The sequence below is a fragment of the Osmerus eperlanus genome, chromosome 4 (genome assembly GCF_963692335.1).
Source record: "Osmerus eperlanus chromosome 4, fOsmEpe2.1, whole genome shotgun sequence".
In the NCBI taxonomy this organism is placed as follows: Eukaryota; Metazoa; Chordata; class Actinopteri; order Osmeriformes; family Osmeridae; genus Osmerus; species Osmerus eperlanus.
The window spans coordinates 21914467-21923818 of NC_085021.1; positions in this window are offsets into that span (position 1 = coordinate 21914467).

Here is a 9352-nt window from a genome sequence, read left to right on the forward strand (position 1 = left end):
CCATCAGTCATCTGTGATGATGGGAGCAGATTCTGGGGGGGGGGGGGGGTCTGTTGCACTGACTGCAGATTAAGCTTGAGAAACTCCCTGCTCTGCAAAAACTCTACATCCTTGTTTTTATATTTTAAATCTAGTCTGACGCTATTACTTGTTTCAAGCATAAGCAAGCTCAAAACTAATATTTTTGCACTATGCACCTATATATACATTTAGGTCTGAATATATTTAATGTGATGGAGCTCATCATGGGAAGGCTGTGAGTCAGAGACACACCCAACACACACACACACACCCAACACACACACACACACACCCAACACACACCCAACACACACACACCCAACACACACACACACACATCCAACACACACACACACAACACACACACACCCAACACACACACACAATACACCCACACACCCACGCAGAACAATTAATTCAGCTAAAAAGCTCCAGGGATAAGTTTGCCCGGAAAAACCATCCCAGAGTCTAGTTAGCCTGTGATTGAGATTTGTGTCCCTGTAGTTAGACAAGGAGAAAAACGTCTGAGAGGAAGTGAACAATATGCTCCCTCGTTCCCTTGAACTAAAGGCTCATGTGGTGAGTGGGTGATGATAAAAAAAAAAATGAGGATAATGTGGTTTTGGAAATAGGCCATCTTCCCCCAACTTCCTTCCTTCTTTCTGAGAGGGGGGAGGTTGAGGAGAGGACCTAGACTGCAGAGCAGACACGAGGGGAGGGAGGGATGGAGGGATGGAGGGAGAGTGTTGAGGGTTGGAAATAGGGAGTTTTGAGTTTGGCATGATTCTAGAATGTCTTGCTTTAGAATGGAGTTCTGGATCATTTTAGAATACTGCACACACGTTTTGGCTTCCCTATAGGGGACTAGAATATAGTTTTATTGCATATTCTAGAGTGTCAAACCCATAAGATATGGGTGTGTGGTTAAACTATCAAACTATTTTAAATACGTCTATACAAGTCCATAGGCCTATATGTCTCTACAAGTTTTGCTTCAATAACACATTTACCGTTTGTTACGTGTGATGCCCATCGTAAATTAACATTTTATTTGTATGACCCTTTGACCTCACTGGATGAATCCAAGCAGATTGACACCGAAGCATTCTGATGGCAGATGAAGGCATTAAAGTGTTGGAGAGTCATCTGAGCGCCTGTTTGCTGGAGGCTTGAAGGACATCATTCTGCTGTGTTTCTGCATATCTCAGTTCACACGACCTTTCAATTATTGATCCTGAGCTAGCGATAGAGCATCTCCTCTCCTTCTCTGTCTCTGTCTCTCCTTCCTCCTCCCCCCTCCCTGGGATATATTTATCTCTCTTTGTATCTCTTTATCCACTCTCTTTTTATTCTATCTCTCTCTTTCTCTCTCCTTCTCCACTCTCGTCTGCATACCCTCGTCTCTCTCTCCCTCCCGCAGCGTGCTGGTCTGCATGTTAAATTCCCGGCCCAGCACAGAACTGCTTGTTAACTGCAGTGTCAGCAGGGTGGCGGGTAGGTAATTCATACGATCCTGTCAGGAAGGCTGGAGGTGAAGGAACACTTCCCTCCCCCAACGATGAGCACCAGAGATACGAATCTCAGCCGAGAAGCGCGCTCACATCAATAATCCAGCACCTCTCATTCCTTCCTAAACACATCCTCACAATTTCTCATTAAACAACCTGACAGGCGCCAAGCGCTCTTTGCTTAGGCGCATATTCACGCGGTGCCAGCCGGTTAGAAACCAGACACAGATGAATGAAGCTGTCTCAAGGTGCTCTGACGGGAAGTGATACAGAATTAGTGGAGGGGGGTGAGGGAATTACGGTTTGAACAGGAGATCGACGAGAAAAAGAAAATGACCGAACACAAACCGGAGGAAATCACGTTCGGCCAAACGTAGCACCGGTCGGCTTCTTGTGCTGGATCGTCTGCTTCTCTCACAGCTACGTTGCTTTAGATGCTATTAATACGTCAACGTCAGTGTAAACACAGCTATGCGAGGGGTGGGAGGCAGAGCTGAGGTACAGAGGATGTTTGTCGCGAGCCCACGTCACTCCCACACCCACAGGGAGCAGACTGAGAGTGTGTTTTCAATACCAGTCGCAGCCCAAGGATCCCGTAAATAGACGGCCTGTTCAGGGCTGTCATAACTCTCTCTCTCTGTGTGGCAGGGGACCTCAGAAGAAAAACACACACACACACACACACACCACACACACTTCTGCGTGCACGCTCACAAGCGTGCACACACACTCACACATACGTGAGCACACAAGCATGCACACACACATGTGCATGAGCATGCACACACATTCATGCACAAATATGTACATCCACCCACACACACAGGCAGGCAAATACACACACTACCCACTGACAACACACATACACAACCGACACACACTACACGCACACAATGCACACAGACACACACACAAAGTACTGTGCACTCAGACACACACACACACACACAACACACACACACACACACACACAGCACACACACACACACAGCACACACACACAGCACACACAGCACACACACACAGCACACACAGCACACACACACACACAGCACACACACACACACACACACAGCACACACACACACACACACACACAGCACACACAGCACACACACAGCACACACACACACAGCACACACAGCACACACACACACACACACACAGCACACACACACACACACACACAGCACACACACACATACACACCACAGCCTCGTCAACATGTCACAGAGATGTAGTGACTGAATGGCTCACAGTTGAAAATAGCCATTTACACAACCTCTTCCCAAAATGCTTCCAGCTCCATTCCCCGTCCCTGCGTCGGAGATAATTCTGTCCGGGGGTATTTCAGGAATCTGTCTCAAGATAATCCTGGGACAGCTGCTTTAGAAGCAGAGCCGCAGAGCTTACAGGGCTGCTGTTGAGTCAACGCATCGGAAAAGGATGGTTAAAAAACGATTAGACCTACAATGAAACACGTCTCACAATACTGTGATGTGCATGGTATGAAAAGGTTCGGTCTGTGTAACCCTGCTGCGAGTCTTACTTATCCCTGAGGTCGCCTGGGTCAAGGAAATATTCCAAACAGACGCAAACCCTTTATCCCTCGTTGCTGTGGCAACGGGACTTTAGACTTCGGCGCAGGAAAGGGTAACTGTTATATCTCGTCGTTGTTCTGTGTGTGTGTGAGTGTGTGTGTGAGAGTATAAGTGTAAGTGTGTGTGTGTAAGGTGGATACACATAGGACTGTGGTGTTGTTGAAATTACTGAGCACTCAAGTGCTAAGGGGTCTATTCCATTTTCAAGCCAATAAACTCCATCTATCAAGTTTATGAATCATTACTTTTCATATTGTGTAATGAAATTGCATGACTTGTCCAGAGTTAAAATGGCTTTGAGCCACACCAAGGTCAACAGTCCTCCTGTCTGAGCAGGCAGGCAGGCAGGCAGGCAGACAGACAGACAGGCAGGCAGACAGGCAGCAGGCAGGCAGACAGACAGGCAGCAGGCAGGCAGGCAGGCAGGCAGGGGGGCAGGCAGCAGGCAGGGAGGCAGGCAGGCAGTCCAGTGGATATCCAGCGATTCGTACAGCCATCCAGCCATCCAGCCATCCATTGGCTCCTCCATCCATCCATAACGCCAGTCTGCCAGCCAACTAATCAGCCAGTCAGCAGGCCAGTCATTCAGTCAGTCAGTCAGTCAGTCAGTCAGTCAGTGAGTCAACCAGCCAACCAATCAGCCAGCCAGCCATTACGGGCTGGCAGTGTGAGTGAATACACTGGCTTCCGGGTGTGATGGATACACTGGCTGCCAGGCCCCGCTGAGGACACCGGCTGAGTCATCCTGAACATTCCCAGAATGCAGCAGGAGCAGGACACTTCTCTGGCCTGGCTGCCCAGATCGTTCATCAAAAGGTCGGAGACAGAAATCCACAAACAGGTCTGTGCTTGCTCAGACGTCTCATTTCGTCTTATCTTGCGTCAAAGCAGCTGCTCGATTAAATGTTTCCAAGGTGTTGAATATAAGGGCATTGGGGGCGGTTGTCGTTTAAATAAAGTTGTGTTTCGATTGACGTACTGAGAGCACCGAACTTTTGTGTCAGTGTCAATGTTGTCTTCCTCAGCTCTCGGTTCAGAGAGAGAGGAAACGGGAGGGGGATGGATGCAGCTTTGAAGTCTAAAGACTGGAGTCACTTTCATTATTCAATGTCAGAGAAACTGCTGGCTGAGTGTTTTGTTTTTTCGTCTCCTTGGGGAGAAATGTTATCCCTTTAAGGTTGTCTTTTTGAAGTCCCTCCAAGGCCCGTCTTTCTGAGAGTGAGTTACATTTACATTTAGTCATTAAGCTGACGCTCTTATCCAGAGCGACTTACAGTAAGTACAGGGACATTCCCCCGAGGCAAGTAGGGTGAAGTGCCTTACCCAAGGACACAACGTCATTTGGCATGGCCGGGAATCGAACTGGCAACCTTTAGATTACTAGCCCGATTCCCTAACCGCTCAGCCACCTGACTCCCTCAGTTGAGACGAGAGAGGACCAGGACAGACAGCGTTCGGAGTGTGCTATCTAGAGGAAGTCTGGATACAAACACAAGCTCCCTTAAACTCAATTTGCCTTCCTAGAAGTTGACAGAAGCAGAGGAATTCACCATGAGATAACATGCTTCACATTGTGGAGTGGGCAGCCCTGCAGCCCTGAATCATTCTTCACAAGGGGGGGAGGTGGGTGTCATGTTGGGCCTTGGAGGCGCTGGTACCGCCAACTGTTCCCACGCGTGTTTTTGTTGCAGTTTGATATGTTCCAAAGACAGTATCTGTGTTTTCTGGTCCCGATGGCCGACATCCATCAATCACGCTGAAGCCTGTCAGCGTCGTGAGTGTGTGGTGTGTTTTCAGACAGTGAGGCTTTTCTTTGTTATCGCAAGCCTGCTGGAGAGAGGGATATCAGAGCCTCTGTCCGGGAGGCTGGGGCTGTAACCGATAGTCTGTGTCCCACGTTCTGAACCAGCATGTATTTATAAGCGCTCACATTAACTGACTGTATATTTAAACATGCAGGACGATGTTAGCAGTGTCTGGTTGACAGGGGGGAGAAGGCCTCCTGGTGTCTGGTGTTGTGGACGTCTTTATCTCACAAAGGCCATACACATAGGGGAGTCAGATGGCTGAGCGGTTAGGGAATCCGGCTGTTACTCAGAAGTTTTCCGGTTCAATTCCTGGCCGTGCGATATGACGTTGTGTCCTTGGGCAAGGCACTTCACCCTACTTGCCTCGGGGGGAATGTCCCTGTACTTACTATAAGTCTCTCTGGATAAGAGCGCCTGCTAAATGACTAAATAACATAGACACAGTTTATATACTGTCGGTTTTCCATTTCTTTCCCTCTCTCTCATAACAATGTCAAATCATAATACTAACTCTATATAAACAGTATATTGTTCCAGACATTGGTCATATTAATTTATTTTCACATTCATTTTGTTTCATGATTTATGTTTGTTTTAGTTCCTGTTATTATTTCTTTGTATCATTTGTTTTGCTTTAAATGCTTGTTTTGCTTAGAAAATTGCCCAGTATGTCAGTCATGTAATTTCTCATTCACAATAAAATTGAATTGGCTGGGGACAAATGTGGATAATTAGCCAGAACACATCTTAATGTTTTGTTTTCAAAGGGACTTTAACAATCTATTTTCTATCCGTTAATCTTGAACTGCCCATCCTAAGCCGTTCTCCCTGATAAACATCTTACATTCGAACACACACTGGACCAAACAACATCCCCAGAAAACCTCCCATCAACAGTTTCAGCAGACACCCAGAAGGAAGTGAATTACCATTCCAAAGACAGCAGATGCCGACTCGGATTGAACTCCCATCTAACCCTACACATCAGTATCCCCCAGTTCAGTAAACCAGCATGGACTCCAGAGCTAAATGACTTCTCCACTCACTGTACTGTATGTCTCCCACACACGACCATATCAGGCTACCTTCAGAAGCTGCAGAACTGGATGACGGATGGAGTTCATCTCCGCAATCCGTGGGCGAAATTAAGTGAAAAGCCTGTGGGTGGACAAGTATGCTGATAACTTCTGCAGATTCTGGCCGTCAGGCTGCAGGATGGTGACCTTGCAAGACAGCTGGATTTGCAAGATCACGTCCACGCGGAAATGTAGCTTTCCAAGCTGCAACTTATGCGTTTGTGCCTGAACCACAGTGGATTGGACCAATCAGAGTCTGACAAACTACTGATAGCTATGGGCGTGGTTGAAGTTAGCCTGTGATGGATGGTTATAGACAGATGGTTCATCCAATCACCTGCCAAGTAATCTTTGAAAGTGCCTGCCCTTTTCCAAACCGTTTACAAGTATGACTTATGACAAACCATCTGGCGAGTCAAGTCAACATGATGTTGCAAACTAGAGATAAGCATGGCAGTGAGACCATAGATATATATAAAGGGTAGATGTCTCGTCCGCGTTACCGGACAACGGAGTCGAACGTCCGCACATGGCGGCCATCTTGCTACAGTCAACTCGCTCACCCATAACATTGTGTTGGTGCTACATGTACTTTTTAAATGACCATAACTTGCTAAATTTTCAACCGATTTTGAAACGGTTTGGTTTGTTATCAACGTCAGAGATGTCGTATGCCACTGCATACTTATGAATAATTATGTTTTTGTTTTTTATAGAATAGAAGTACATGTAGCAACAACACAATGTTATTGGTGAGCGAGTTGACTGTAGCAAGATGGCCGCCATGTGCGGACGTTCTAGACTCCGCCGTAAGACATCTAGTCTTTATATATATCTATGAGTGAGACTGTGTCAGTCAAGAAAATGTGGGATTGTGGGTCTGTGCTGATACGCAGGCTGAAAGTTACATTTTACATTGTAATCATTTAGCAGACGCTTTTCTCCAACGCGACGTACAAATTGTGCATGTAGAAAGTCCTGCAGCAGCTCTAGGATCAAATGGGGGGATTTGAGTTCTAACAGTGCTTCAGTGGCCAGAGTCAAGGATCCTTCTGTATTTACTCGACAAGTCACACAGCAGTGCAGCAACAGTGCAGCAATATCCACAACCTATCATTTACATTTAGTCATTTAGCAGAGGCTCTTATCCAGAGTGACTTACAGTAAGTACAGGGACATTCCCCTGAGGCAAGTAGGGTGAAGTGCCTTGCCCAAAGGACACAACGTCATTTTGCATGGCCCGGAATCGAATCGGCAACCTTCTGATTACTAGCCCGATTCCTTAACCGCTCAGCCACCCGACTCCATCATGAAGCACAACGTTAAACACACGTTTGATCAGAATGGTGAGTCAAAATCTTTTTCAGAAGACAGAGAATGTTGCTCAGGCTGGAAAGCAGACCGTGGCCTTCTCACGTTACCTCGGGTACAGTTTTAACCTTCTACATCTTGTTTGCCTCGCCAAAGTGAAACCCTGAAGGACTGAAATGTCAGCTTTCCCAAGAGGCAACAGTAATGTCCCACGTTCCCATGGAGATGTGGAACACCTCCTTCTCCCAGAGCAGGATTTGTCATGTCAGCAGACTCAGTCTGCCTCGGGATATAATTACTCCACATATTAAAACTACTGTTGAGTGGATTCTCTTGTTAAGCACATCATCATGCCTGAAAAATGGCCAGCAGCTACAAGCAAACAATGCCACGTTGAGCTATGTCCTCCGTTGACATGTTAGCACATTGATAACCAAGCTTTAACCTGGGGGCTTTACTCAAGTAAAGCGAATCGCTGATCCTGGGTGGGAGGAAAACCAATTAACTCTCCATTAAACTTCCTTTCAAACTCATAGATCCTCTGTAATGATTAACGCCAATATGCCTATATGGGGTGTAGGATGGAATCACTCATTGGAGGGAATATTCATTCATACAGTTCCCACAGAAGAGAGTTCCTGCATAAACCGTCAGTGCTCTGAGTGAGTGAGTGAGTGAGAGTGAGTAAGTGAGACACTAAGTGAGTCACTTGCAGTGAAAGAGATAGTTCAGGACTCAGACAAATCTGCGGAGATTACAGACTAAACAGGACTAACACAGAGCAACAAGGCAGTGATGCAATAAAACATGTACAAAAAAGAAAAAGGCTCTGGTTGCCTTTAGTTGAGAGATATACGAGCAGAGGTAATCTATTAGTCATGAGGCTTAGAGTAGGCACTGTGTGTCTGCCCAGCTTTGTGTTGAGGGGTGAGTAACTGGGTTGTGCCACACTGTTTGCTGTGTGTCCCCAACCTGCATGTCCTCCCAAGCTTTGTTTAACGATGTGGAGTCAGACTGGACAGTACGTGGGTGTGAGGTTAACCTCACTAACTGTGATTCATTCATTAGTTTCCTTTCTCACTCACCTCAGTCACCCATTATATGTTTACCCACAAACTGTATCGCTCCCCTACTCAATTTTTCACTAACTCGCTCAAAAAGGAGATAAATTAGATTTATTGTTGTACAGAAAATTGTACCTCTTGTTTTTTTGTGTTCCTGTGTGAAACTATAGCACAGCCATTTTGGTTTCAGACACGACAGTGGAAGAGATAACACACGACTCCCCTGTTAAAAACCAACTACGTGTTGTTGCTGCTGTTCCTGTGATACAGAAGAGTCAAACAACATTTCAGACCAAACACGGTTTTAGAATATTATCACCTCGCTGGGAAAACATTGATTCATTTTAGGGTGGTGTGAAAACACCAACTGACTCTCCCTCCAGCCCTGCCTCTGAAGACTGACTAGTCATTAAGTATTGATAGGTTTTGCCAGCAGCCTTGGTAACTGCTGTGAAGTTCTGAGGATGGCTCACGCTCTGGTATCTCCCTGCTAAATACAGATTGTAGATGGACAGTTTAAGTAGCTGTTTCCAGATCCAGCGTCCTCTACCACGTTGAGGCTGAAGGCTGTGATTGTGTTGACTGGATATGAGTGCTTACTCCATGATCAGGTTGATATGACCTCAAACCACATCACCTTAAAATCTACCACCCACTGTACCCATTTAACAGATGCTTTTGACATACAGGTTTGGGATTTTAGCCTTCGTGATATGGAGTCAAATTCTGTTCCTTTCCATTCCTCGAGGCAAAATCGAGACAACCCTCTCATGTCAGTATGTGTGTTCACGAGCTGACATGCTGTCCAGTACTGGAACACGCTGTTCCAAAACTGATAGCCGAGGGCATGGTTTGGTTGGGACACAGAGAGGGTGTTTAGACGGTTTGGACACACAGTGGGTGTTGTGATGATCGCGGTGCTGGCCTGTTGGTTGGGTCTGAGAAAGCTCATCGTGGGTTTAA